Source organism: Lytechinus variegatus, chromosome 10 (genome assembly GCF_018143015.1).
Source record: "Lytechinus variegatus isolate NC3 chromosome 10, Lvar_3.0, whole genome shotgun sequence".
Taxonomy (NCBI): domain Eukaryota; kingdom Metazoa; phylum Echinodermata; class Echinoidea; order Temnopleuroida; family Toxopneustidae; genus Lytechinus; species Lytechinus variegatus.
The window spans coordinates 19710725-19735625 of record NC_054749.1 but is presented as its reverse complement, the minus strand read 5'-3'; the positions used below and the strand labels follow the sequence as shown (position 1 = coordinate 19735625).

At 40.0% G+C, this 24901-nt stretch overlaps 1 protein-coding gene across 2 annotated transcripts in view; it reads left to right on the top strand.

Annotated features, from left to right (window-relative positions):
• LOC121422200 (serine-rich adhesin for platelets-like) overlaps positions 1–24901 on the top strand; it is an 82383-nt gene that overhangs the window by 3564 nt on the left and 53918 nt on the right. The window contains exons 1-2 of one of the 2 annotated variants that reach the window (XM_041617099.1): positions 24355–24484; positions 24744–24839. The gene's annotated coding sequence lies outside the window, so the exon portion shown is untranslated. Of the gene's footprint in view, positions 1–24354; positions 24485–24743; positions 24840–24901 lie in introns of those variants that run through there. The other variant, XM_041617100.1, reaches the window with a different exon arrangement.

Genomic DNA, 24901 nt, shown 5'->3' with positions numbered 1-24901 from the left:
ATATTTGATTATCTGTGTTCGTCACGTGTGAGGCTAACTAAAATGATTATATATATATATTTAATATATGTATATATATGTATATATTTTTTTGGCTCTAGGGGACTATACTTACCCTTATAATTCAGTTCAGAAAATATATGACGATACCATTTGATAATTCATTAAGATCGGACCAAGAGGGATTTGCCATCCTACCACCGAGTTCTTTACGATATATTTTTTCTGGTTTTAATCCCGTTTTAAGACGTCTGACGCCATGTTGTTTCAGGCAGTAAAATCCAAATGGGCGTCAAGTCGCAGTCGATAATGACGTCATTACGATTTGGAATCGAATTTGTTTTCATTCGTTCAGGGAGGCTCTAGCTGGACTGAATTTCGATTTCAGTAGTCTTACCACTATTCTGAACTTTGATATGTAATATTTGTTTAGTTGGAATATCCATGTAAAATGTTATCACAATTAATTTGAAATTCGGATATCGACGAATCGCATAGTCTGAGACGGGCTTAAATGACGGTTTTGGAAATTCGTCCTGCGCTACCGAAGACAAACCCGCGGCCATCCGTGCATAAGCCCTAGAATCTACAATAACCAATTTTCACAGATTAGCAACAGACTCTTGTTGTTGCATGATGAATAGATCCCTCATAGGGAGTTTTAGCAACTGTAATGGGGACCTACAAAACTAATTGAAAATGCCCATAAATATCAATAAGCTGCTGGGAGGTCTTGGCCGAAAATTGGTGAACCGGAACAACAGTTTCGTCCTAAAGTTGAAAATGAGTCGTTCAAAGTCCTCCTCACGAAAGTGCTCTTTTGATTTTCAAATTTTCGACTATGACCTTTTATTTGTTTGTCCTGGGTCCCGTAACACTAAGGTTGGCGATTGATTGTACATTAGATCGTCAATGGGATCAATCGAAGAAAGCTTAGCAATGATCTACGACCATTGTTTAAAAGCTTTCTGTTACGAGCCCCTGATGGGCATTTGACAATACATTAAATTTCTATTTTCTTGAATCCGTCGTCCGTCGTGGAAGCGAGAACATCCTCGTGATACCTTACTAACGCAGGGCTCACACTGGAGTGTTAATTCACACGGCATATGGTCTAGTAAACCGTTCCCCAAAACAAAAACATTTCAGGACAGGGTATCCCGTTGTTTAAGGTCTCTTTCGAGTACAGATGGAGTACTCCTATTCCTCTTTGGAATGAACCATACTACCGTGATTTGGATGAAGAGGAGTTCAGACAGTTTACTCTGGTGAATTTTGGCCCAGTGCTTTATTTCAACCGGGGCATTTTAAGCGTTGGCATTTTGAAGATTTAGTCCCACACGGGACAAAGGATTCCTTAGCCCCACTGATAGAACGTAACTCTTCTTGGACCTATTTTTTTTTTGGTGTTTGTGCAAAAGTGAACTATCCGCGCGTAACACCGATATTCCTTTGTTAGTTGAAACCTAAAAAAGAGTTAGGCTATTAGCCTCACATTTTGTGGCGCTAGCAGTCGTACGTCTGCTTCGGTGATGCATCTTTTAAACAAAGTTCACAACGTTCATTAAGAAACTGAGTAGATTGGAAGTTGATGGACAAGTGACGCTGAACGTTGAAAGCAGGTTTCATAGAGAGTTGGCCAGTCAACAATGATATCAAATTGGCAAGGTTGGAAAATGCTAAATTGGAACATTGATAAACAGGTGACGATGGTACAAAGTTGGAAACTGGCTTTATGGCGAGTTTTTAGACAATCAAACTGGTCGGTTGGAAAGTTTTTGGATGGATGACGGTAGCACAATGTTCTAAACTATTTTGATGGATATTTGTCGGACAGCAAATAGTGATACGTTGTTCGCAAGGTCGGAAAGTTGATGGACAGATGACGATGGTATATTTGAAACTGGATTGATGTGAAGTTATTGGACATTAAAGAATTATACGATGTTTGCCAGGTTGGAAAAGTTTGCAAATTGATGGACAGGTGATGAGGCACAACATTGGAAACGAGTTTGATGGAGGTTGGACAATAAACAACGAAACGACGTTGGCAATACTGGAGACTGGTCAGGTAGAAAGTTAATGGACAAACGCCAATGGAAGGACTTTCGAAAATAGTTTGATGGAGAGTTGTTGGACAACCAGAAAAGCCATTGGCAAGGTTGGAAAATTGATGGACATACTAAGATAGAACAAACTATTCGGATGGAAAAGTGTGGACAGGTGACTATGGCACAAAGCTTGCAACTAGTTTGATGGAGAGATGTTGGACAACCAACGATAAAACGATGTTAGCAAGGTTGGAAATTGTTCAGCTGGAAATTCATAGACAGGTAACGATGGCATGACACTGAATAGTGATTTGATGGACAAAAAAGTTGCTGGACAAAAAAATAATGATACAATGTTAGCAAGGTTGGAAACTGTTCGGTGTGAATACTTATAGACGTATGACGCTGGATCAATGATGGAAATAATTTTTGACAGAGAGTTGGACAAGCAACAATAATACGACGTTGGGAAGGTTGGAAGTGAATGAACAGGTAAAGATGGAACAAAGATGGATGGGAGTTGGATAACAAACAATGAATCGATGTTGCCAAGGTTGGAATCTAGCCAGTTGGAATGTTCACGGACATCCAAGATGGATCAACGTTGGAACCTGATTTGATAGAGAGTTGGACAAATTACAATGATACGATCGGATGTTGGCAAGGTTGGAAAATACTCGCCTGGAAAGTTGTAGATATAGGTGACGATGGCACCACACTAGATAGTAGTTTGATGGAGAGTTGTTGAACAGCAAACAATGATACATACAGTGTAGATCGGAAACTATTTGGTCTGAAGGTTGTTGGATTTATGACTCTCGCACAATGCTGGAAACTATACACAACAAAAAAGTAATAATCCCCCCCGTAAACAAAACATCCATAATTTCCGAACCACTGGCAGTTTCTAACATGATTTTACATGAGTGCGTAGTTAGTACCCTCTGAAGAAATATGTTAAGGCCTGGTCACACCGCCCGAGCGTTGTTGGAGCGGTCGTGGAGCGGAGAGAAATAAAAAATCATCACCGCTCGCTACCGTTCACCATTTTCGGTTTCGATTGTTTTGTTTTTGTTTTCGATTTTTTTCTTCGATTTTTTCCCCCAATTTTGTGAGCGAAATTCGACTCTTTCCCTTCCGCTCCACGCCCGCTCCAACAACGCTCGGGCGGTGTGACCAGGCCTTAACGGACGTATATTTATGTCATGCTTCAATGAGCATCACCAGAAGGCAAAATAGTCACTTTTCAAAAGTCACGAATCCTACACTCTCATCCTGAAAAATAGACGTGTTGTAAAAGGTACTTTCTAATATACGATACATCTTGTTTGCTAAATTCCACGGTTGAATAAGCACGAGTCCAAATTTGCTATAATTGGATTTTTTTTTGATTTTTTTTTGCACATTCGCATCGATGTGTACATGATTTATTTTGTATACAGTATGTCAATATGTATCATTGGTCTGACGAACAGGTCATTGACATACAGACACGTATGTAATTCTGTTTTGCTATTATGCCTACGTGTATGTGTTGCACTATTATTATTGCCCAGTGTTGAAAATTGGAAGGAGGCTGGCAAAGTTGCATGTATATTTTTGCATTATCCCATTGTTGCTGTGAAGAGCACTTGATTCTTCACTACTTACTTGAATCCTGATGTATACAGTGCGTCAAGTTCTTTCCATTATGTAGGCCTGTGTATTTCATAAATTTAACTATACCAAATGAGATAAAATATCAGCATTTTTGCGGTAGTTGATAGAAAGCAATTATTGGTTATTGGAATATAACAGACATGAGTTAGGACGTATTGAAACGAGGTGTAATGAGAGGATGTTAAAGGGGTGGGATTTTGTCTCCCAACTTATCTGTAAGTACTTAAACATTATTACTCTGACTCTATTTTGGAATTTTGCGAATTCACACGGGAAGATAAACATCAAGCGGGGTGTCATCATTAGATGTAAATGTTTTGCATGTACATGTCTTGTACAAGTAACACATTGTGTATACACTATCTTTCAGTGGGTATGTTTGTACAAGTAAAGCTGTTGTAGGTTGGACTAGCCTTTATTTTATACAAGGGCATTTGCATGTGATGATGTTTATATCAGTCGCCTAAAGACTGAAAACAAATACTAGTCGCAAAGAGCCAGATGGATGCGAGCGATTAGAGCTCGATGCGAGCATAGGGCCTTCAGGACCCTGATTTCGATTTCTTACGTGAACTATTGTTTCCAACTCGAGATCGCGCTACCCGTCAGATCAGCGAGCGCATTGCTCGCATCAATGATGCCTACATGACCCCAGTGCCACAGAAGCGAACGGAACCGGTCCCATTACGTCATCGAAACCGACGATTCGGACTGGCGCATCGTCCACATCGGCATGCTCATGAATTATACGTCTTCCTTTGGTTCCGAAAGGCCTCGTTCGTCGTTGCACTCAATAAAGACCTTTCGTTTTCTGTGACGAGCCATGTGGACGTACGAGATTAAGGAATTTTTGGGAGCGCTGCGCATGCGCGAAGTAATCTGTGACGAGCCTTCTCGTTCACTGCCCAAATCTGTGACTCGTATTTGAGGGTTTTGACGTTCGGTGTCATAGTGCTCGAACGAGCGCTAGTTCGTACATGATGACGTCATCCAAGCTTAGCAAAAATGAATGAAGTTGCATCAACATTCGAGTTTCGTTGATTCAGCAGGGCTGGTAAACTGTTAATTGCTGCTTGTTACCAGCTTTTCCATTACATTTAGACACTACATATCCAATAGGTAATTGATGTTCTAATTCCAAACAACTGTGTTTGTTTGGTTGGCTTTTTGCGCAAGAGTGCAAATGTTGCACCCACAGCTAGTCGCCCCACTGGTTCGTAGCGTGATGTTGCGCCTGATTCTCCGGCCGAGCATCAGACCACGGTCCGCTCGCTATCACACTGGTATATGCTGTGGCCTGGTACGTGTACGTCGTCTTAAATCGAAACTGTTTTCATCAATGTACGAGCGTGATACTGAATGAGCGGTGTCACCACTTCCGGTGAACTAGGACAACGTTGCAATCGCAGACAATCGAAAGCTTACTAATGTTTTGCAAACTCCCTTCGTGGACTGCTAGTCTCGTCTCAGCCACTATTTGACGAGGAACACAGCCAAGCCAGGAGATTTTGTCAAAAAGCTAGGATTGGATTAGATTTACAATTTTACATCGGAGTAGTTTACGGGGAAAAAGGAAGCATATATGTAACAATCCTTATGAACACACGGGTGGTATTACCAATGATTGTTTGCACCAAGTGTAAACAATTGATGCAGAAATAAAGAAATGGGAGAAGGTGAACAAGAAATTGAACAAGTGGAGCGCCTCTGGCAGTCTTACCTGCATTGCATTACGCGATTCAATATAGCAGAAATTGAAAACTTTGAAAACGAATATAGAATAATCATTCACAAAAACACCATTCATATGATGATAAAATACTATGTTTGTCGACCCTAAATGACATTTGACCTTATTCGTGTGACCGGAGACATGTCCAAGTTTTATGATCTTGGCCCATTCCATTTCTTAGTTATGACATTTCAAAAACTTAACCTTTGGTTAAGATTTGATTGATTGATTGATAACGAAATTATTTCATTCCAAAATTTCAACAAGGTTACAAAGTAAAGCCAAATATAATATAACGTTATGAAATGAAATAGAAACCTTCTGAAAAGCAAAGCTTGTTCTTAAAGGTTTCCTTCAATTAATAAGACATTAATGCAAAATACAAAGTTCAATATATATATATATGTATATATATATATATATATATATATATATATATATATATAATGACTATCCGAAACTGCAGTTACTGAAAAGTGCTCAACTACACGTACATATAGGAGCTTCACGTAGTATAGTAATATAGGGTGGAGCGAGTTGCTTAGATTTTAGTTGTACCGACTGTTTCCCCCTGAGGGTCCATCAGCAACTAAATCAAATTTTATGTTGAACTAAACTACAGCTAAAGAGAACAATAGCTCTAGTGCAGTCAAGCAAACAAACAAAAGACACAATGTGAACAGGTAACAGTGAACAGGGGTGCGTTTATTCGACACTTTTTTACCCTAGAATCATGATTAGAATCATGATTCAAATCACGATTCTGCAGAATCACGATTGCGTTTAGTCGAAATTGAATATAATCATGATTAGAATCACAAACATGAAACACGAAAAAAGGGGCGTTTGGAAAGACGTTTCTGTAGAATCACGAACGAAAAAGGTCGTATAAACGATATCGTGATTTGAATCATGATTCTATGACGTCATTGTGTCGTGCTTCTTCCGGGTTCGACTCAAAGGCGCGCGCTGTGTTTCGTGCAGGTCAATTTTCGTGTAGCAGTATTGCCAGCATGTAGGAATTATCATTCTGTGTATTGTACCCCGGGGGTTGTACTGTAGCGTCATTTGTATATTTCATTGTTTTCATCCATCATTTCTTCAAGTTCCAAAGGCACAAATTGGACTGACGATGAACTCAGGGCTCTGCTTGTGCTTTGGGGATTGGGCTCAGCCTGAAGCACAAGCATTCACAGAAATAAGACGATCCCTTTCAGCGGCGCTTGCGAGGGAGGGATTTCAACGGAGATGTGGCACCGCCTGTCGAGACAAAATTAACAGAATTCGTGCCCAGTACAGGACCATCATAGACAAGAAAAATCGATCGGGAGGTGGGAGGGAGGATGATGACCCCTTCTGGTTCCCGATCAAAAACATCGAGGTACAATACACGGAATTCTTGAAGTAAAAGATTTATTTTACGGAAGCCGAGTAAGCGTTGCACTTGCACAAACGATCTCGCGTTAGCTCCGGCGGCAGCAAAAAGCTAGCAGCCGACGTGAAGTTAGAAACACGTGCGAAAATGTTGACCTATACTTCCTGGGTCAAACTGCGCACTGTGATGCGCACTGGATCGGCCCGAATTCAGGGAGAAACAGCGTTAGAAAGATGGTCGTATAAACGCTGATTCTGTCGGATCGTGATTCATGCTGCTGTTTTGAATCATGATTCAAATGGTGATTCAAATCATGATTCTGGGTCGAGGTCGCATAAACGCAGCCCAGGTAAAACTGAGTAAGGAGGATTGGGGGTAATGTTGGGGTGGAGTGGCACATAAGGGGGGGGGGGCTCTATGGTTAACCATAACCTGAATTTATTATTGTGTTTACAAGTTGAAATGAGTTCTGTTCTTGAGTTTATCATTGCTGCTTTCTTGGCCGTGATTTATGTGGTACTTCTCCCATAGACACAGGTTGCACCTCTTTGTTTTTGGTGAGTAGGGCTGCGCATGTCTCACGATTCTCCATTTGACTGAGTAGAGCGTTCCTTCATCCTTCAGTCTCCTTACGTACTTGCTGAGCTCAGTTTGGTGCCGTTTTCCCCGATTGTTGATGCTTGCTTTGTGGTTTGCGTACCTTGTCTTGAATGGAGTTGATGTGAGCCCGATGTACACTTTCCTGTCTCTAGATGACACTACCTCGGCTTCATAGATGACATTGGTGGCCATGCATTTTCCAGGGATCGGGCAGTCTTCTTTTTTCTGCAGTTACAGTAGTCCTTGGCTTGGTCTTTGCCTTTGTCCGTAATCTTGTTGTTGTGGGCCTTTATTGCTGTTGCCATATTGTCCATGCAGCTATAGCTGACTTTCAGCGTGTTTCTGTTGCAGACCTTGTGGAGCTGGTGTTCTTTTGGGAAGTGCTGTTCCACAAGGGCTAGGAACTTTCTGCCGATGTTCGTCCTAACATGCTTGCTATATGGTGGGTTGAACCAGGTTATGTGTCGTTTTCTTTGACGTTGGGTTTCTTTACTACCACTTGTTGAATGACTCGGTGAGTATACCAGCTTGGGCCTGTGTCCAGCATCTTGAAGTGCTTTCTCGTAGTCTGGTTTGGCGGGTTCGGATAGACTGCGGTATTCTCTTGGTGACATCCGGCGGAGGATTCGATTCGGCATGTACATAGAGGTGGGAGTCTACAGGATTTGAATAAGGTCTGAACTCTTTCTTGGAGAGGTCGAATGTCAAGAAAGTCGACAATGGTTGCATTGGCAGTGGCTGTGATCTGAAGACCTTATCTACCCTTATGGAAAAACTGGTGATGCCGAAAAAATGTCTCTAACACAAAAAAATCTTTTAGGAGCGGATGTAATATTATTTGTATGTTGATATACTTAAGGTACATTTAAGACCATTTTTATATTTTTTTAATGACATTTCATTGATATTTTTATTACACCATATATGGGGAAAACTGCTCGCAAATGACGTCCCCATTAACATGTAAAATTTTAGTAGCTTTTTAAATCTTTGATGGATTCCCTAAAAACCACACCAATATCATTTTTAAAAATCCTCATGTCAGTGTGAATTTTCCCTGTATTGAATTAAGTACAATATTTGGGAATCCAAAGTGTTCTTCAGATTTAAATATTATAGAAGAGCGATTTGACATGAGAAGGATGTGTATGTAAGTCCAGGCAAAAAAATAAGAAATACCAACTCAAGTGTTATCGTTTTTAACTCAGCTTTTTTTTTTTTTTTTTTTACCTATGCCTTGTATTTAGAGAGGCTGCGCTGCCATTCATCCGCGCGATGCAGCCTCACTCTGCCATTAAAAGTGAACTGACCGCTTTTGGGATATTCTCATTCATGTGCCGCATAGGCAACGATGTAAAAATAGAAGGAAAAAATATATGTAAAAGTTCACTAGCGTATCCAGCATCAACTATAATAGAGAAACGTATGGGCCCATGTACAAGCACAGTATATAGAGTTATCATTGTCCCCAGTTGGGCCCATGAAATGCCTTGTAGGATATGATGCTGGATACGCGCCTGAGTTTGCACACAGTGTTGGCTTCAGTCGTGGGTAACTATTCTTCACTTTGTTTGTCTTGAAAGGGCTTGTCCGATAGTACGAAGTGCAACGAACTTTCGTTAACCTGAAAAAGCAGTAAACGGAGATACATATAGGACATCGCCTCGTGTTTGATGCGACCAGTTCACTGCGTGGCCAGTGAAAAAAATCCAATTATGCGAGAAGAGCAGCGAAATGCTAAATCGCGAAAAATTATGCCAAACCGTTTTTTTAAACAAGCAAAAAAAAGCCCTATCAACCTACATTTTAGTAGTGGCTAACCAAAAAAATTTTGACAAGCAAAAAAAAAAAAGGTTATCAACCTAAATTTTAGGAGTGGATGCATGCATGTGAACGATTTCTCCCACTTCTGTCGGTGCTGGCGCCGTTCATTAGTAGAAATGTGAAAAATGAAAAACAACATGTGGGGGAAAAAATCGATCAAAATTATGCTAAATGTATGCTATTATTATGCCAGATTCTTTGCTTTAAAGTGTTATTATGCCAAATTATGATGAAGGCATAATGAATTAAGCGAAAAGGGTCGAAATTATGCCAGAAAGCATATCGGTTCTGGCAACGTTGCTAGTTCATCGGACATACTTGCATCTGTATGGCTATAATTCATGACGTAATGGGCTTTCTTGTAGTAATTAATTGTTCATGTCTGCCAATTGATGAATATATACAATTACATACATTTGACATCTTCCAACTCAAATAAGACCGAATACTAGCTGCTCGTAAATTTTCGGCGTTTGTTGTGCGGTACATCAACAAGACGACGCTCGTCAACAACCGAAGCCTACAGATTACTTGTCACTCCTCGAAATCACGTGATTTTCTTTATTGGGCTCAAGGGTGCATGATGGAAAATTCCGTTCTCCGTTTACAAATAACGAGCAATGGGCAGACATTGTCCCAGACGGAACTTTACGCGGGGTATTTATCCGGAGGCAAACGGACCGTCCATTTACGTCGTGATATCTCTTTATACATGCACGTGTATGCAGGTCTTTTGCATTTATGCATTTAGATTATTAGCTAATTAAGTTTATTTACTAACTAGAATGGGCGCAAATCTGTCCCCAAAGGTAGGGGGGCAGTGGCTGGGCACATTGAAACTTTGACAAGCAAAAATGTCACGTCATTAAGTCTTTCGATTTGAAGTGATGTATTTTTCTCCATCAAAAAATATCAGAAATAGAAGGGGGAGTGTCCCCCCTGGGATTTCCGCCCATGCTACCCAGCAAATTGATCGAAGACTTATGTAATTGAATGTCATATGAAAATACTCTTTCCCAGAATAGAAATATACAAGCCATATATGTCCAAAACGAGCGACGTCAGGAGGCGAGTACGTCCGATTTAATTACATGGTAGGCTCAAGTGCGGTTTAAATTGGCTCAAATTTATGTGACCAGTCCTATAATCTGGCTATAATATCTTGCATTAACCTGGCACCTTTCAATTCGAATTTCTCACTGTAGGTGTTCGATTGTAACGATCGACACATCTAAATTAGTCTTAGCGTGTGAAACTGACGTACCCCTGTGTTGACATTTTATATACAGTAGGCAATTTTTTTTTCTTTTCATTTCTCTCTTGCTTGAATTCCCCACCGATCCGGCCGGAGGTAACAAAATTTCCTGGTCGTCCGGCCGTCTGTCTGTCGCGATTTTCGCGGGTCATAATATATTCATGGCAGGACTTCAAAATTATATATCGATCCTACATAGGTGTGGCTAAGATCGTTGTGGTTCCGGAGGTTTCAAAGGTCGAAAACGTTGAGGTACCTGAAGTTGGTTATCGCATCAATTATATCTTTTTTAGACGGATCAACTTAAAACTAATTATAGATAAACTATTATTTCTTAGCGTGAAGTAACCCTTAATGACACCCCGCAAGACCGAGGGCCCACGAGACCGAAGGCCCGCGAGACCGACTTTTCCCCCCCTTCATCGCGGGTGCCGCGGTCGAGTTGTTTTAGGTGCCTCGTTGCAGCGGCGTAACAGGTGCCTGTCATCAGAGGGGGAGCTCAGGGGCAGAGTCAATTATTTCCTAGTAATTTCGTCCGCCCGCCGTATCGTGCGCGATGAAGGGGGAAAAGTCGGTCTCGCGGGCCTTCGGTCTTGCGGGTTGTCGCCATATGATCGGTGATCGTGCTTTCGTGTTCTCTATTTTTTTTAAATACTAGTAAAGTGTTCTCTGTTATCATTTACTCGGTAAGTATACCCCATTCGAAGTGAGCTATCTCGGCTTTCATGAATGGGCTCTATATCTAAGAGTATCTTATAAGTGTAATTAACCGACCACTCAACCAACCAAACTAATCAATCAATCGATCAATCAATCAATCAATCAATCGATCAATCGATCAATCAATCAATCAATCAATCAGATGGAGGATTCCATGTGCTGCAGGCTGTGGTCTGCATTTCGTTTAGCTGTATATGATCCGATTTCTTTAACGTGAAAACGTATGAAGCATACGATGTTAATTGAGGCCGGGGAATGGATAGGTTAGTCCATATAATTGCTGATGGCTAATGAAGTAATTATAATTATTAATCATTCCCGGACATTGGTCGAGCTTTCAGTAGTTAGGAAGTAAGTCATTAAGGTTAGTGGTAAATTCCGAAAAAAAGCGGATGCTGTTGGATACCGGGGTATGATGATATGGACATAATTATATGTTAGCGATCGAAAGGCTGTCCAAGTGAACAGGTTAGTATCCTATGAAGATCAATATACCTGCGCATGCTCAGTCGTTATGAAATTTTAAACTAGAACCAAGAAGTTTTCATGACTGGAGTTCAAAAGTGCAAAAATTATTCAACCAGCTGTTCATTTGATCATTTCTAGAGAAGCACAAAAGAAATTCCAGCGGTAAGTACCTTCTTGATATCAGCCGTTCGAAGCATGCAGCTATAATTTCATGTGGAATTTCGAAAAGAGATATTATGCAAATATTCATTTGTATCAGTATTCCATCTTTTATATCAGTAAACAAAGTTGAATTTGAATACATGACAGACTATCAATACCTAAGCAATATTGCGCCGAGAAATTGGGCCAGATTGTATTATTAACCATTAATAATATTGGTGAAAAAAGTAAGAATTTTACCTTTCCTGTTCAGATTTTGACACTTCCGATCGTTCGCGGCGAATGAAGGTTGAAATGCGGTCGTTAGAATATTGTTGATCGTTATTGTAGAAGCCTACGCACATGCCCATAAATTTGAGTCATGTTTCAGGACATTTTTTATTGCAAAATATCTTTTCGAATTCCTTCGAATTATGTACTGCACATGCACATGACCAGACCAATACCCCTTTCATAAACCCAATTATGCAGCTAATAGCAGCATAATTTGGTCGTAAAATCGGAGGAGGACCAGAGTTATCTGCATTATTTTGATGCTGCTATTATCCGCATAATAGCAGCATCGGGACCAGATTTTGACTTTATGAACGCATTTCGAAAAGTAATGCGGATAATTGCCATGGAGCGGTCACAATAGTCTGCAGGCACAGACCCTCATTGGAACTTTGATCAACAAGTGTGCCTCCGTCCACGAAAGACTAGCACATACAAAACTTGCTGTTCCAATGAGAGAGCCTTCAGTACACAAGGCATGAGTAGGCTGCACATTCAGACCCACATTTCGAGTGAAGGCTTTGCCCAGCGGACTACGGTCGCAAGGTCACCCCTTTCCAACGCAACCGCATCGGAGGGGGTGTGTGCGCCTGCGGTTGCCATGACGATCATCCTCCTTTTTCAGGACGGGCGCTCGTAAAAATAGTGCGGATTATTTTCGGAGTTTATGAACGCAATTTTATTGAATTATCCGCATTATTCTTAGGCGGCTAATTGGAGGATAGGTTTATGAAAGGGGTACAAGATAATAACGAATTTCCCCTACCTACAGGTACGGACTATAATATCGCAAGGAAGGTTTAGAAAAATGCATGCCTGAAATACTTTCTATTGGCGGCTTTGAACGTTGTTCAAAGGGATATTGTTTGCTGTTACTCCATCTCGTTTTAAACCACCTTGTTTCGGAGGATTCATTTGTTTCGATGTTATGGCGGCAATATGGAAAGGGGAATATTTGGAATGCATTCAATTTGTTATGCCCAAGTAAATAATTTTCACAATCATGGACTCTTCGTTTTATTAATTCGGAGACAAATTCAGTTATCATAATACCACATTTAGTAACTCAGTGGCCCGGACCAGGCCCGGGCAAGTTGTAAAATTTTAAGTTCATGAATGGCGCTAGCTAAAATAGCCCGCCCCAGACAGGTCCTATTTCGGTGCTGCTTTTATCCGTAGTGCTGCTGTGCTATACTTACTGAACGCTTGCGGAGGGAACTATTAGTCTGGACCTGGTGCAGACCAAAAAATCACGAGTTACTGAAAACGTAAATAGGTCGTATACCTATAGGCGGCAGAAGCGGGGGGACGGGGAGGGGGACCTGGGACCTGTCCCCCCTAAATTTGAGGTGTGGGACGACACATCAAATGTCATGCTTAACCCTAAATAGACTGGGCTATTTCGACGCCTAAGAAGACCTTATGATCTCGGCCGTCGCTGGCGCGATCGCGACGAAAATTGGCACACGCGTTACCCATGGCATTATCTACAATACTATAACATCAAATTCTGCAAAAAATCTCATGTCTCATATGCTAATTTATGCGTAAAATCATAGTTTGCTCTAATTAATAAAATAATGCCCCTGAAATGCTAATTTTTGTTTCACATACTCTAGATAGGCATCTGATCAAATTTATTTAAAAAAAAATTCAACATCACATTTATTTTCTTATGTATTCTATTGTTTTCTAAATTTCTTATGTATTTCTTTGTTTTTCGACTTTTTGTTTTTTATTGTTTTTTCAATGGAAATTGTCGGGGACTTTATTTTGACCATAAAAAAGATAAAATTAATTGATTTTAAGCAGTAAAAGGAAAAATAATGATACATTTATGAATTTTGGCTAAAAACACTATTTGCATTGGATTTGTACACAAATTCACGTTTTTGAGTAATTTTGGGTCTGCATGCACTTACAAAATGTTGGGTAATTTTGGAACCGCGTACCCGGGGGTCACAATTTTGGTCTCAAAAGTTGCGCGAGACTTGAAAGTAAAAAGTCAGCGAGCGACGCGGTCAAAAAATTTCGCGCGACGGACTTCTTGCAAAAAATGTCGAGGGGGGGGGGGGCTGATTCACCCCCCAGTCTTTTTAGGGTTAAAAGTGTGAAATACGTTTCCCTGTATTTTTCCTAAAATACTACATGGTGGTGACAACGGTTTATAACTTTGCAAATATGATAACAAGTATACGTGAGGTTGATACGTCTCTGTCTAAATTTCGCTGCTCCACAATGCGCATAGCTACACAATCCAGCATTGCCTAAAGCTAGCTGTCATCGATGCATGACCGCGCCGGCGCCCCGGGCCGGTCGGTGCTTAAGTAGGGTACGGTTGGCTGCATGCATATATGCTAACACATTTTTTGGTAAAATTTTTGAAATGATAGTAGATGTGACATATAGACCTTCGGCCCTTGATAGTTTCAAGTCAAGACCCGTCGGAATATACAATATTGTATTTTTTTTCTTTATTAAAATTTGATGCGTATAGCGATCAGCCCCCCAGATATATATATATTTATATATATATGTATAAATTTGTTCACTTTTGCCAGACCCCCCCCTTCCCCACATCCGATGTATATGAATTGACTGGTGGGATAGATGAATTGAGGATGATTTCGAAGCATTGAGAATTTAAAAAATTGTAATCATTGGAACTACGTAAGGATTGAAAAATGGTAAAAACAAATTGTTAATATTATAGAAGAGTTCCCCAATCGCTAATTCCATTTTTTTTTTCTGTTTGTGCTTTGTTAGACGATTTTAATTTTCTTCCTCTTCTTTTGTCTTTTTATTATGGAAAAAGTTACCAAATAAATAACCCATGAGCAAATATGATAATAACATGAATTAATCCAAATTAATGATGCATTTGAAGTGTATTTTCACAGGAAATTTCAAAGGAATTGTTGTTAAGCTTTAATCATTGTCAGTATATAGAAAAGGGTAGATGGAAAAAACTGAAGCTGGAAAAATGAAAGAAAATTAAGAGTAAATTCTGCAAGACAATAGCTATATGTCCGTATATGTTCTTTTTGACGTTGCTTCTGCTTAACGCAGTGTTACAATTTCGTGTTATCTTTGAACAAAATTTTAGCTAACACCATTTTCAGAATACCAAATTTCGTGTTATCTTCCTCCCTAACACCGCGTATGGGGGTTTGCGCGTTGTGCACTGCGTATTTCATGACCAGCGCGGTGTTACCACTTGGGCCACGTTCGTGCATGAATCTATCCACGGACGATTATCTGTTACTACTGGGGGTGCTGTGACAATGCTCAGCACCCCCAGTAACAATAGAATAATCCTCCGTGGATAGGTCCAAGGCCACGTGTTTTTCATGCTAACGCGATTTTCAGAAGCGTGTTAACACCAATTTGTGCTAACACGGCTGGTTCCCGGTAGGAAGGAATTCCTTGAATGCTCAAGCGTCCGATCATGCAAGATAGCCTTTCTGAAGCCGGGGTAATATTCTGCAGCGCTAAGAGACATTTGCATTGAGCGAAATGTCACATATCATTATTATCATTGTTAAGTATGAAACTCATCCATGCACATTGTGCATCCCCCAACCCAGGTGAGGTAATGAGTACCCGGTAGGAAGAAATTCCTTGAATGCTTGAGCGCCTTGGCAGCTTAGCGAAATTAGCCGGGGTAATAATATTTGCAGGGCCTGCTGTAACAGTTTTTGAAACTGAAGTGGCTACCCTGGGTATATTATTATAATTTTTTTTCTCTCCCTTCACGATATGGTTAATAGAAATATTAAAGCACCCAAGTGTTGAATAAGCTTCCTTCAGAAATATAGTTTCATATTAACAGACAAGGGTTATGAATGGGTACAAGATTGTGCTGCGGACGCAAAGTAGGCCTAAGTTACATAATTAGATTATTAATCATTAACGATCCTTAAAGGCCACCGCACACCTTACGACCCAAAAAGCAAAAAGCGCATGCGTGAGTCGCAGATCGGATCGCAAGGTGTGCGGTGTCGAGGCTTATGACTGCCTTGCGATTTATCTCCCCTCACTCAGTCGCAAGCCAGTCGCCGACCAGTCGGGTCGTAAGGTGTGCGGTGGCCTTAAGAATATCATGCTTTTGGGTTCCCCGCGGGTTTCAATTACTTTTAATCCGGCGACGATTGCTCCGATGGAAAATCTTCACATTAAGCCAAACCTAAACTACATAAACCCCAATCCTTACCCTTACATTGTTCTGAAGTAAAAACTCAATAACAACCCTAACCCTATGCCCAGTGGCGTAGCTAGGATTTTCCAGAAGGGGGGGGGGAAATGTTTTGGAGGATATTTCGTCCGCGAAAGTCTTCAACCGCAAATAAAGGACATTTCGTACCAGAAACAAAAATTGACAAGCAAAAAAAAAAATCATCAGGGGGGGGGGCAGGGATATATCCCCTGCGTTAGTTGTGACTCGTCAGGGGAGGGAGCAGTCTGACCCCCTCCCATTAGGTAGGCTAGTGCCTATGCCCTCTGATCAAGACCATGAAATGTCGCAGGAGCGTGTCATCTCCCTGCGAACAATCACGGGCCTTCTTTTGTTCGGCCTTTTGTAATTGCCATGCATCGCTGCACTATCGATCCCACGCGTTCTTTTAATGATTTTCAGTTAAAATGGACCAATGATTTACTGTAGATTTAGCCTTTTGCATGCGGTTTCTTCGTGATTGAAAAAACGATCTGCGATGCATAATAAAGGTTAGTCGTCTGACATGCTTGGAAATCAATGATATACAGTTAAATTATGACCCGATATTGAAACGCCCACAGACACTTCGATTTATATAGCGCATTATTGTTTTATATGACATATTTTGATTGAAGTGGAATTCAAAGCCGTCGTGCTGTAGCGGTTCTAACTCTCGCCTAGCTTGTCTATGATCATCATGAGTGTTGCGTTCAAATCTCACTTTAGCCTATCGTCGTTTGGCAGTCTACACCCTTATCCATGTTCTAAATGAGTACCAGGTGGGTGTTTCATAAAGCTGTTCGTAAGATACGAATGACTTTACGCACGACTGGTGATCCTTTTCTTGCGCTATGTGATATATATTCATATGTAATTGAGTTATGACCGGGGTTATGACCTAAGAACATGTTCCAGTCGTGCGTATAAAGTCGTTCGTAACTTTACGAACAGCTTTATGAAACACCCACCGGGCGGGTGTTTGTTTTTTCGTAATTGAAGAATAACTTAAAGAACAACTGGTGATCTATTCTTACGCGCTACATAATCACTATTGTACAAACAGGGATAACACTTCCCTGGTACAACACAAAGACCTACTTAGCTTGTGTACGCGAGCAAATGGGAGGCTGAATGTCATACATTGTACAACACAATAAATAATGTTCAACACAAATAGCGAATATTCTTATTCGTGCAATGGTGAAAAAAAGAAACGCTCTATTCAACTCGGCTAACGCCTCGTTGAATAGAGCATATTTCTTTCACCTTATGTGAAATCTCGCACCATCGCACTAATGCCTATTCGCTATTCTTATAATGAACAATTTAATGGTGAATATCATTTGCCACAAGAACGTTTCTTAAAGTCGCTGTTGACTTACGAACAGTGCTTAATGAAATGGCCCCCGGATGGATGCGATAGCCGAATGCATATAAATGCCTGAATCTCTTGTAGGAATGCAGTACCCAGGGAGTGGAGAACATATACGTGTTATAGCAAGCCAAGATTCTAGGAAAAGAAGATACGCAACGAGCACGAGCTTACACATGCAATACATAGGCAGGTACTCATAAAAAAATCCGACTTAAAATGATGAAAAAATAACGAATTTAGGGCAATTCGTGTGACGGTCTCATAATGCAGCCTTTCTCATCAAAATACCCGAAACGTGTGCAAAGTGAATGAGTGCAGACATGGGGTGCCATTTGTTTTTCAATCTGAAAATGACTGCCCGAGGTTTTTTTTTCAAGAAAATCCTATATAATCTAAAAAAATTATAGTTCAACTTTTACTGATTTTGGCTCCCAGGCACTATCAAGCCAATTTGCACACGTGCTTAGACTTGTGCAAAACAGCAAACAGCTCGATGAAACCGCCGGTGTATAGTGGCAGATCTCTGATTCCACCGGCGGATACTTTATCCACCGGCAGGTATCGTTCTTAACCGCAGATATCTTTCTTACTCGGAACCATTTACATGTATGCCGGGTTGAGGCGGTTTGATTTTCTTATTTATTTTCCTACTAAAATAGATTTAGAAAAAGGTAGGTCCTATGTAATTTTGAAGAAAATCGGTACCGTGTGCATGCAGGTCGAGAAACGATAGCAAGAGCGATATCTGCTGAAGAGAAATTGGTTTTGAATCCGTCGGAGGTGGAACACGATCCGCCGGGAGATGTGTTCCTTGAACCTTAGCACCGGATCTGCCGATTCTCGGCAAGTGCACCGGTGCACACGAGAGCGGAACACATTTCACCTGCCACAAATTTAACTGGATTTTTTTCTAAGAATAAAGTTTATTTTCTTTCAGATATTCCTTGACAATAATTGCGATTTTAGTTTGAAAAGAACCACGGTTAAATTTTTGCTGATCTAGAACTTTACAGTCCTTCACGCGTGCGGAGACATGTGCGTAATTTACTAACCGCTATATGAAACAACCGGATTACACATTAATGTTATCATCCACTTGTAGAATTAAACCTTTGGAGGTTTGGGCTATGATCCATGTCGGGTGTTCTAATCAATGTTTTTTGTTATATATACGCATAAAAAAAAGTAAGTCCCCCTTAAACAAACATCAATAATTTCCTAACCAATGCGAGTTTTTAATATATTTTTACATGAGCGTGTAGGTAATTTTATAAGCTACCCTCTGAGTAAATGTTATGGACGTATTTTACGTCATGCTTCAGTGAGCACCGTCAGAAGGCAAAATGTCACTTTTCAAAAGACACAAGTCAAATATCATGACTTTGATTCCATTTTATTGGAACTAATTCCACATTCTCATGAGGAATAGTAGAAGGCTTGTAAAAGGTACTTTCTAAAAGACGATACTTTTTTGGCTAAATATCACGGTTGAATAAACACAAGTCCAAATTTGCTACAATGGGATTTTTTTACACATTTCTATCATTAAAAATGATAGAATATGATGACAGTTATTTTTAGGAAGAGTTCTTCAACAGTATTCATCGTTTCACGGTTCAATGAACATTTATTGAAAACTAAAAATACGACTTTCAAATATCATAAGCAAGTAATGTTTCATTTTGGTAACTGAAAATGATCTTTTCTCAACTTTTTCGTTGTGTTCATGACCAATTAACATGCTTCAATGATTCAAAGGCGTTAAATCAAACATTCACGTTTAAATGAACATGCGGAATGTGATTAGCTATTTTTTACATTATTGGAAAAAATGCAATTTGTAACTATGGATATCTGTCACAAACCTCATTGCATAGTTCATTTGATTTGATTTTTATGAAAATCCCGATGTTTAATAACGTCAGTGAGCACACAATACCAGAAAATTGTGCAAATGAGAAGAAAGTTCAAGGCCTTGGCCCCACTCTGTGCCGTATCGAATGGTTATTTTGGTGTGCGCGCCTTTTGGATAGTGTTACTCTGAAGCTATGTGCGAAGTTTCATGAAATAACTGTTGGCAGAAGAAACAAAAACCGTCCATGAAACAAACCCCCATTTCATAATTGTGGAAATTTTGACTTCCTCTCTTATAGACTTGTGTACATTATGGGTGCATAATTATGTTTAAGAATAAGCATGGATAGTAGGATCCATGGAATAAGTAACCCCTTATTCAATATGGTGGATCTTTTTCTCAAAGCTGTCTTTAGCAATGTCGTTTGGCAGTAATGTTTATCCACCTATTGGCAAAATTCTGTGCAAAAATGAAATCGATTTGTTTATTCATGGATGAATGAGCACGCATCAAAGTGGGAACATTGGTATTTTCAATGTCACAGACTCATCTTAAAGGGTAGTAAAGTGAATAATGGGGGCAAATTCGGTTTCAAATGTGATTTCAATAGCTGTTGTTTTTATCATCCATCATTTCTATCACCACACACTTTCCGAACTTCACACATTTTCATGGTTGAGCAAGCACATTCGAAAACTTAGGAATGAATACTCTTTATACTGCATAAATGTATTCTTTTCCTAACAATTTCTCAGGATCAGATGATAAATCAGTGGTGGATCCAGAAATGTATAATGGGGGAGGTGCCTATAATTGGGGGAGCCACCAACATTGTCAAATTTTAACATGAACTAACAAGTTGTAGAAGATACTACCATAAACTCCTATGATGATACGTCACAATACAGGGGCCGCGGAACGGTTTTCAAAGGGGGGAGGGGGGGGGGGGGGGCTGAACATGCAAAAAAATCACAATCGTATGGTCATTTCTACATTTTTGTACATGCTTTTGGAAAAAAGTGGGGTCTGAAGCCCACCCCCTCCCCGCTTCCGCAGCTCCTGCAATACATTGTGCTCACTCAACCATGAACATACGATATCAAATCTGCTCTGAAGTGGTTGAATGATGGATAGTAAAATAGCATAACACCATAAAATTCACCTAAAAAACAACTTTTGCCCAACTTTGTATTTGAACAAACTGAAAAATGACCCTTGTGACTTTTAAACATAATCATTTTTAATTCAATCTTTAATTACTCATGCATGACTCAACCAATCGATCTCATTTTTCCCCAGGAGCTGCTTAATGAGTGTAGAAAAGCACGTATGAAATATCATATCTCAAAATAATTCCGTTCAAAAGTTACAGCAATTTGATTTAGGGGGGACTTACTTTTTTGTTGTATATATATATATATACATGTATATATATCCATCCATACTTTTGTACTAAAGAGACTTCAAGTATTATTTGGATTAAAAAGTGTTTTCTTTGTATTATTCAGAAATCGTCCAACGAGTGCTACCTCGTGGACTGTGAAATAAAATCTTAATTGAGGCACATGTATCTGACGAAATGAGTTTTGTTATGCTCCTAGCGTATGTCAGTTCAATTGCTTCTACTGGAGGCTCATTTGACAAGTTTGGGGCCACGCAGAATCCATTGTTGTATTTTAAATGAATAAATAAACAAATAAATTATATTTTAGAACAATGACGAACAAAAAACCCGGTAGGAACAGGGTGTATGTTAATTTCATAACTACCTATCTTTAGATAGGTCTCATTGGACTTATATCATTGGACTGACCAAAGCCTTTTTACTTGGCCAGGAGAGAAGTCTTTAGCCTCCTGCAGAAGATTGGCTGTCCCCAAAGACTGTTAGAGAAATATACCATTCCATGAGGATATAGACAGCCCAGTTCGCTACAACGATGGAAAATCTAATACCTTCCCTACTTGAGCAGTGGCGTGAAACAAGGCTGCAGCTTTCTGGCCATGATACTCTTTGTGATCTTCTTCTCCATGCTTCTCCAGTATGCATTTGGAGATTGCACAGGATGCATCTATATTCCTCCAGAGCAGATGGGAAACTCTTCAGTATTGCCCGACTACGTATCAAAACAATGGTCAGGAAGGTTCCTGTATATTCGTGATTATGTTGTCTGTCGATGACGCCGTTGCCTTTTACACACAAGCGGGACTACAAGACCTAGTAAAACTAAGTGGCCTAATTTCTGGATGTAAGGAGTTTGGATTAACCATCAGCCTGACAAAGACAAAATCCTGACCCAAGTACTGACTCTCCCCCCAGATATCGCTATCAACAGCACTCGTCTCTGAGTCGTCTGAATGTGGTACTGGACTCCTTCACCTACCTTGGATCGACCATCTTTCTCCAGCTCACATCCTCTGGGCAAGGAGATAAGCACTAGGATAGAGAAAATTGATGCAGTCATAGCGAAGCATTTGGAGCAACAGCCAGGTGACCCAAAATACCAAGCCCACCTACCACGGGATCTCTGGCGTAACATTCTATGGCTTCAAGTGGGGATAGAACAATATATCACCCCCTGAACAATATGTGTGATGCAAGGGTTTGCGCCAGTGCATTGAACACTTTGATTTCTGAAAAATACGGAGAAAAATATTTAATTCAGATAAAACTTTAAAGTTTCTTAAGTATGAAAGTATGGATCAGCATAAAAGCATTGATAAGAACAACAGAAATGGATCACAACCATAGGCGGCGGAAGCGGGGGGGGGGGGGGGACGTGTCCCCCCCTAAATTTTGGTTTGTTAACTTTTTTTTTTTTTTTTTGCTTGTCAAATTTTTTTCCTGCGTCCCCCCGTAAATTAACGTGGACCCCTCTGAAACGTGTGTTGTCCCCCCCCTAAAATTTAGGTTGATGACCTTTTTTTTTTTTTTTTTTTTGCTTGTCAAAATTTTTTTTTTACATGTGTCCATCCCAAAATTTCAGGTGGACACCCTCTAAATTTTTTGGCTTCCGCCGCCAATGATCACAACCCAAACCTCAAGAGGTTTCACTCTAAGATGAGCAGTTAATGAAGAAATCTGACAACTCTCTGACTGTCTTACATCTGACTTCACCTCGAACTAAAAATGGAGGAATAAAAGAAACTATTCTTGCTGAAATCCCCTTACATGAGCTCCTACACATAAACATCGTGATGTAAATTTTTTAAGACGGCGTTTTGCAGCTATATTGGTTTTGATCTGAAGATAATCCTAAATTGCAAAATTACATCAGAAAGGGAATCAACATGATAGCAAATAACTCCTGAAAAGAAGTATTATTCATTATTCTGGGGTAAAGGGTTAAAAAGTTGATTTTTCAAGATGGCGTCTGGCGGCTATCGTGAATTTGACCTAAAGATGACTTTATATTGCAAAAATGATAATGGGAATGGATTCTACACACCTCTAAACCCCTTAAAAGAGTTATGGGGGCAAGGGATTGAAAAGTTATTTTTTTGCAAATTGGCATTTTGGATAAAAATGCAAATTAGCAAAATTGCCAAAAGTTTCTGTTTAGGCAACTTGATCGAGGACCCCATAGGAACATGAAAAATATTCATATCGGAAAGAACACATCTAGGTTCGTCAAATCGACCAATATATTACCGACCACGCTTCACCTGCTTGAGATGAAATGGCTTTTTCTGAACTGCAGTTCGGGGAGACATTTTCTTTTCATTCTATTTACGGTCTATTATGTTAAGGTGTCCTTTTCGGCTATGTTGACTCATTAATGGAATGTAATGTTGACATTAACTGATATGAGCGGATGTTGGTGGAAAATTTCTGCACATGGTAGTATTTCTACCCCATCATGGTCAAAGTTCATTGAGCCTAAATGACCTTTGACCGTCATGTGACCTGAAACTCGTGGAGGATAATAAGTGATTAATATTCATGTTTAATGAACTAGTTCTATATATGATGACATAAAAAATACTTGTTAACTAGTTTTGCCGCTTTCAGTAACTCGCTGGTCCGCACCAGGCCCGGGCTTTTTTTTTGGTGATACTTTATCAGCACCAGTCCAGCGCCAGGCCCGCACCAGGCACCGACCAAAGAGTTTATGAACGATAGCAGCACCACGCACGGGCCAAAATTCCTCGCATGGACAAAGGTAATAATACGGAGCACTTCCGCTCTGTATATTTGGCGTATTCAGTTACCGTTGTTAATGTCCGAGGTTTTTGAATGGATGGTCGTAAAAGTAGCGTGGCTCATTGATATCAGTCAAGTGTCCTTTAAATTTGCATTTTTTGCCGTCATATGTCTGTAAAGAAAAAAAAAAAGTTTTTAACATGTCGAAATTATACTTCACGGGGAGTTTTAATTGACGACAAAATAAAGCAGAAAACAAAGCTTAAATTTCATGCATTGGTCATCATGGACCATATGTTGCATGCAGAAGTAGCGAGTACCGATTGCGAACTGGACGTATTGCATGGTTTTATTTACGTAGTGCTGAGTGATTATTGAGCATGCAGTTCTACTTGTCCCTCATTGTGTCCTTGTATAGCCCCCTTCAGCTGCTGTGATAGAAAACTGCGATGCTTGACATTCCACACACAAACTATTGTGTGGTATAGCGTACAGCGAGGTTTTTTTTTATAACCAACGTAGTATAATGGATTTGTTTTACATGCACCTTCTTTCTGAATACATGCTTACACCATACAATAAACTCTCACTTTCATCTACATATCCATGGCATGTTTCATTTTATATTTTCTTGCCATAGCATTGGTGTTAACCCCTAATCTCATTTAGCAAGTGAAGGGGGTTCAGTTGGCCACTTGCAAAAATTCACGGCTGCATGTCGCGCAACAAAGTCGCCGCGCACATCGTTTGGTACGCAGAGTTTATGAAATCACAAAAGGTATGGGTACCTTTCGTAAATCCACGTCAGCTAAAATCGACATTTTCTAGAGAAAAGTGAAATAAGTCAAAACAAAAGGATTTTCATGAAATGCCACCGAGCTCTGTTGAATTGATCTGAATAACCTTACCATATTTAAATTTTTAAATGATATTCACTCATTGAAGCAATAGAGATTTTGTTTGATATCAACTGCAAGAAAGGTAGTTTTTGTGGCTTTATACGTTAACTTCATTTGATTCAATTTAATTCATTTCAGAACGGACCTACCTCAACCAACATGACCGATGGATTGTGCATGCTTGAGAAGTAATCAAATCTAGGGAAATAATCGAAAGACAAGGAAAAAGTAAAGGTAAGTGCATTTGTCTCCATCAGGCGATGGTTATCAACGCGCTAGCTTTGGGACAGTATATG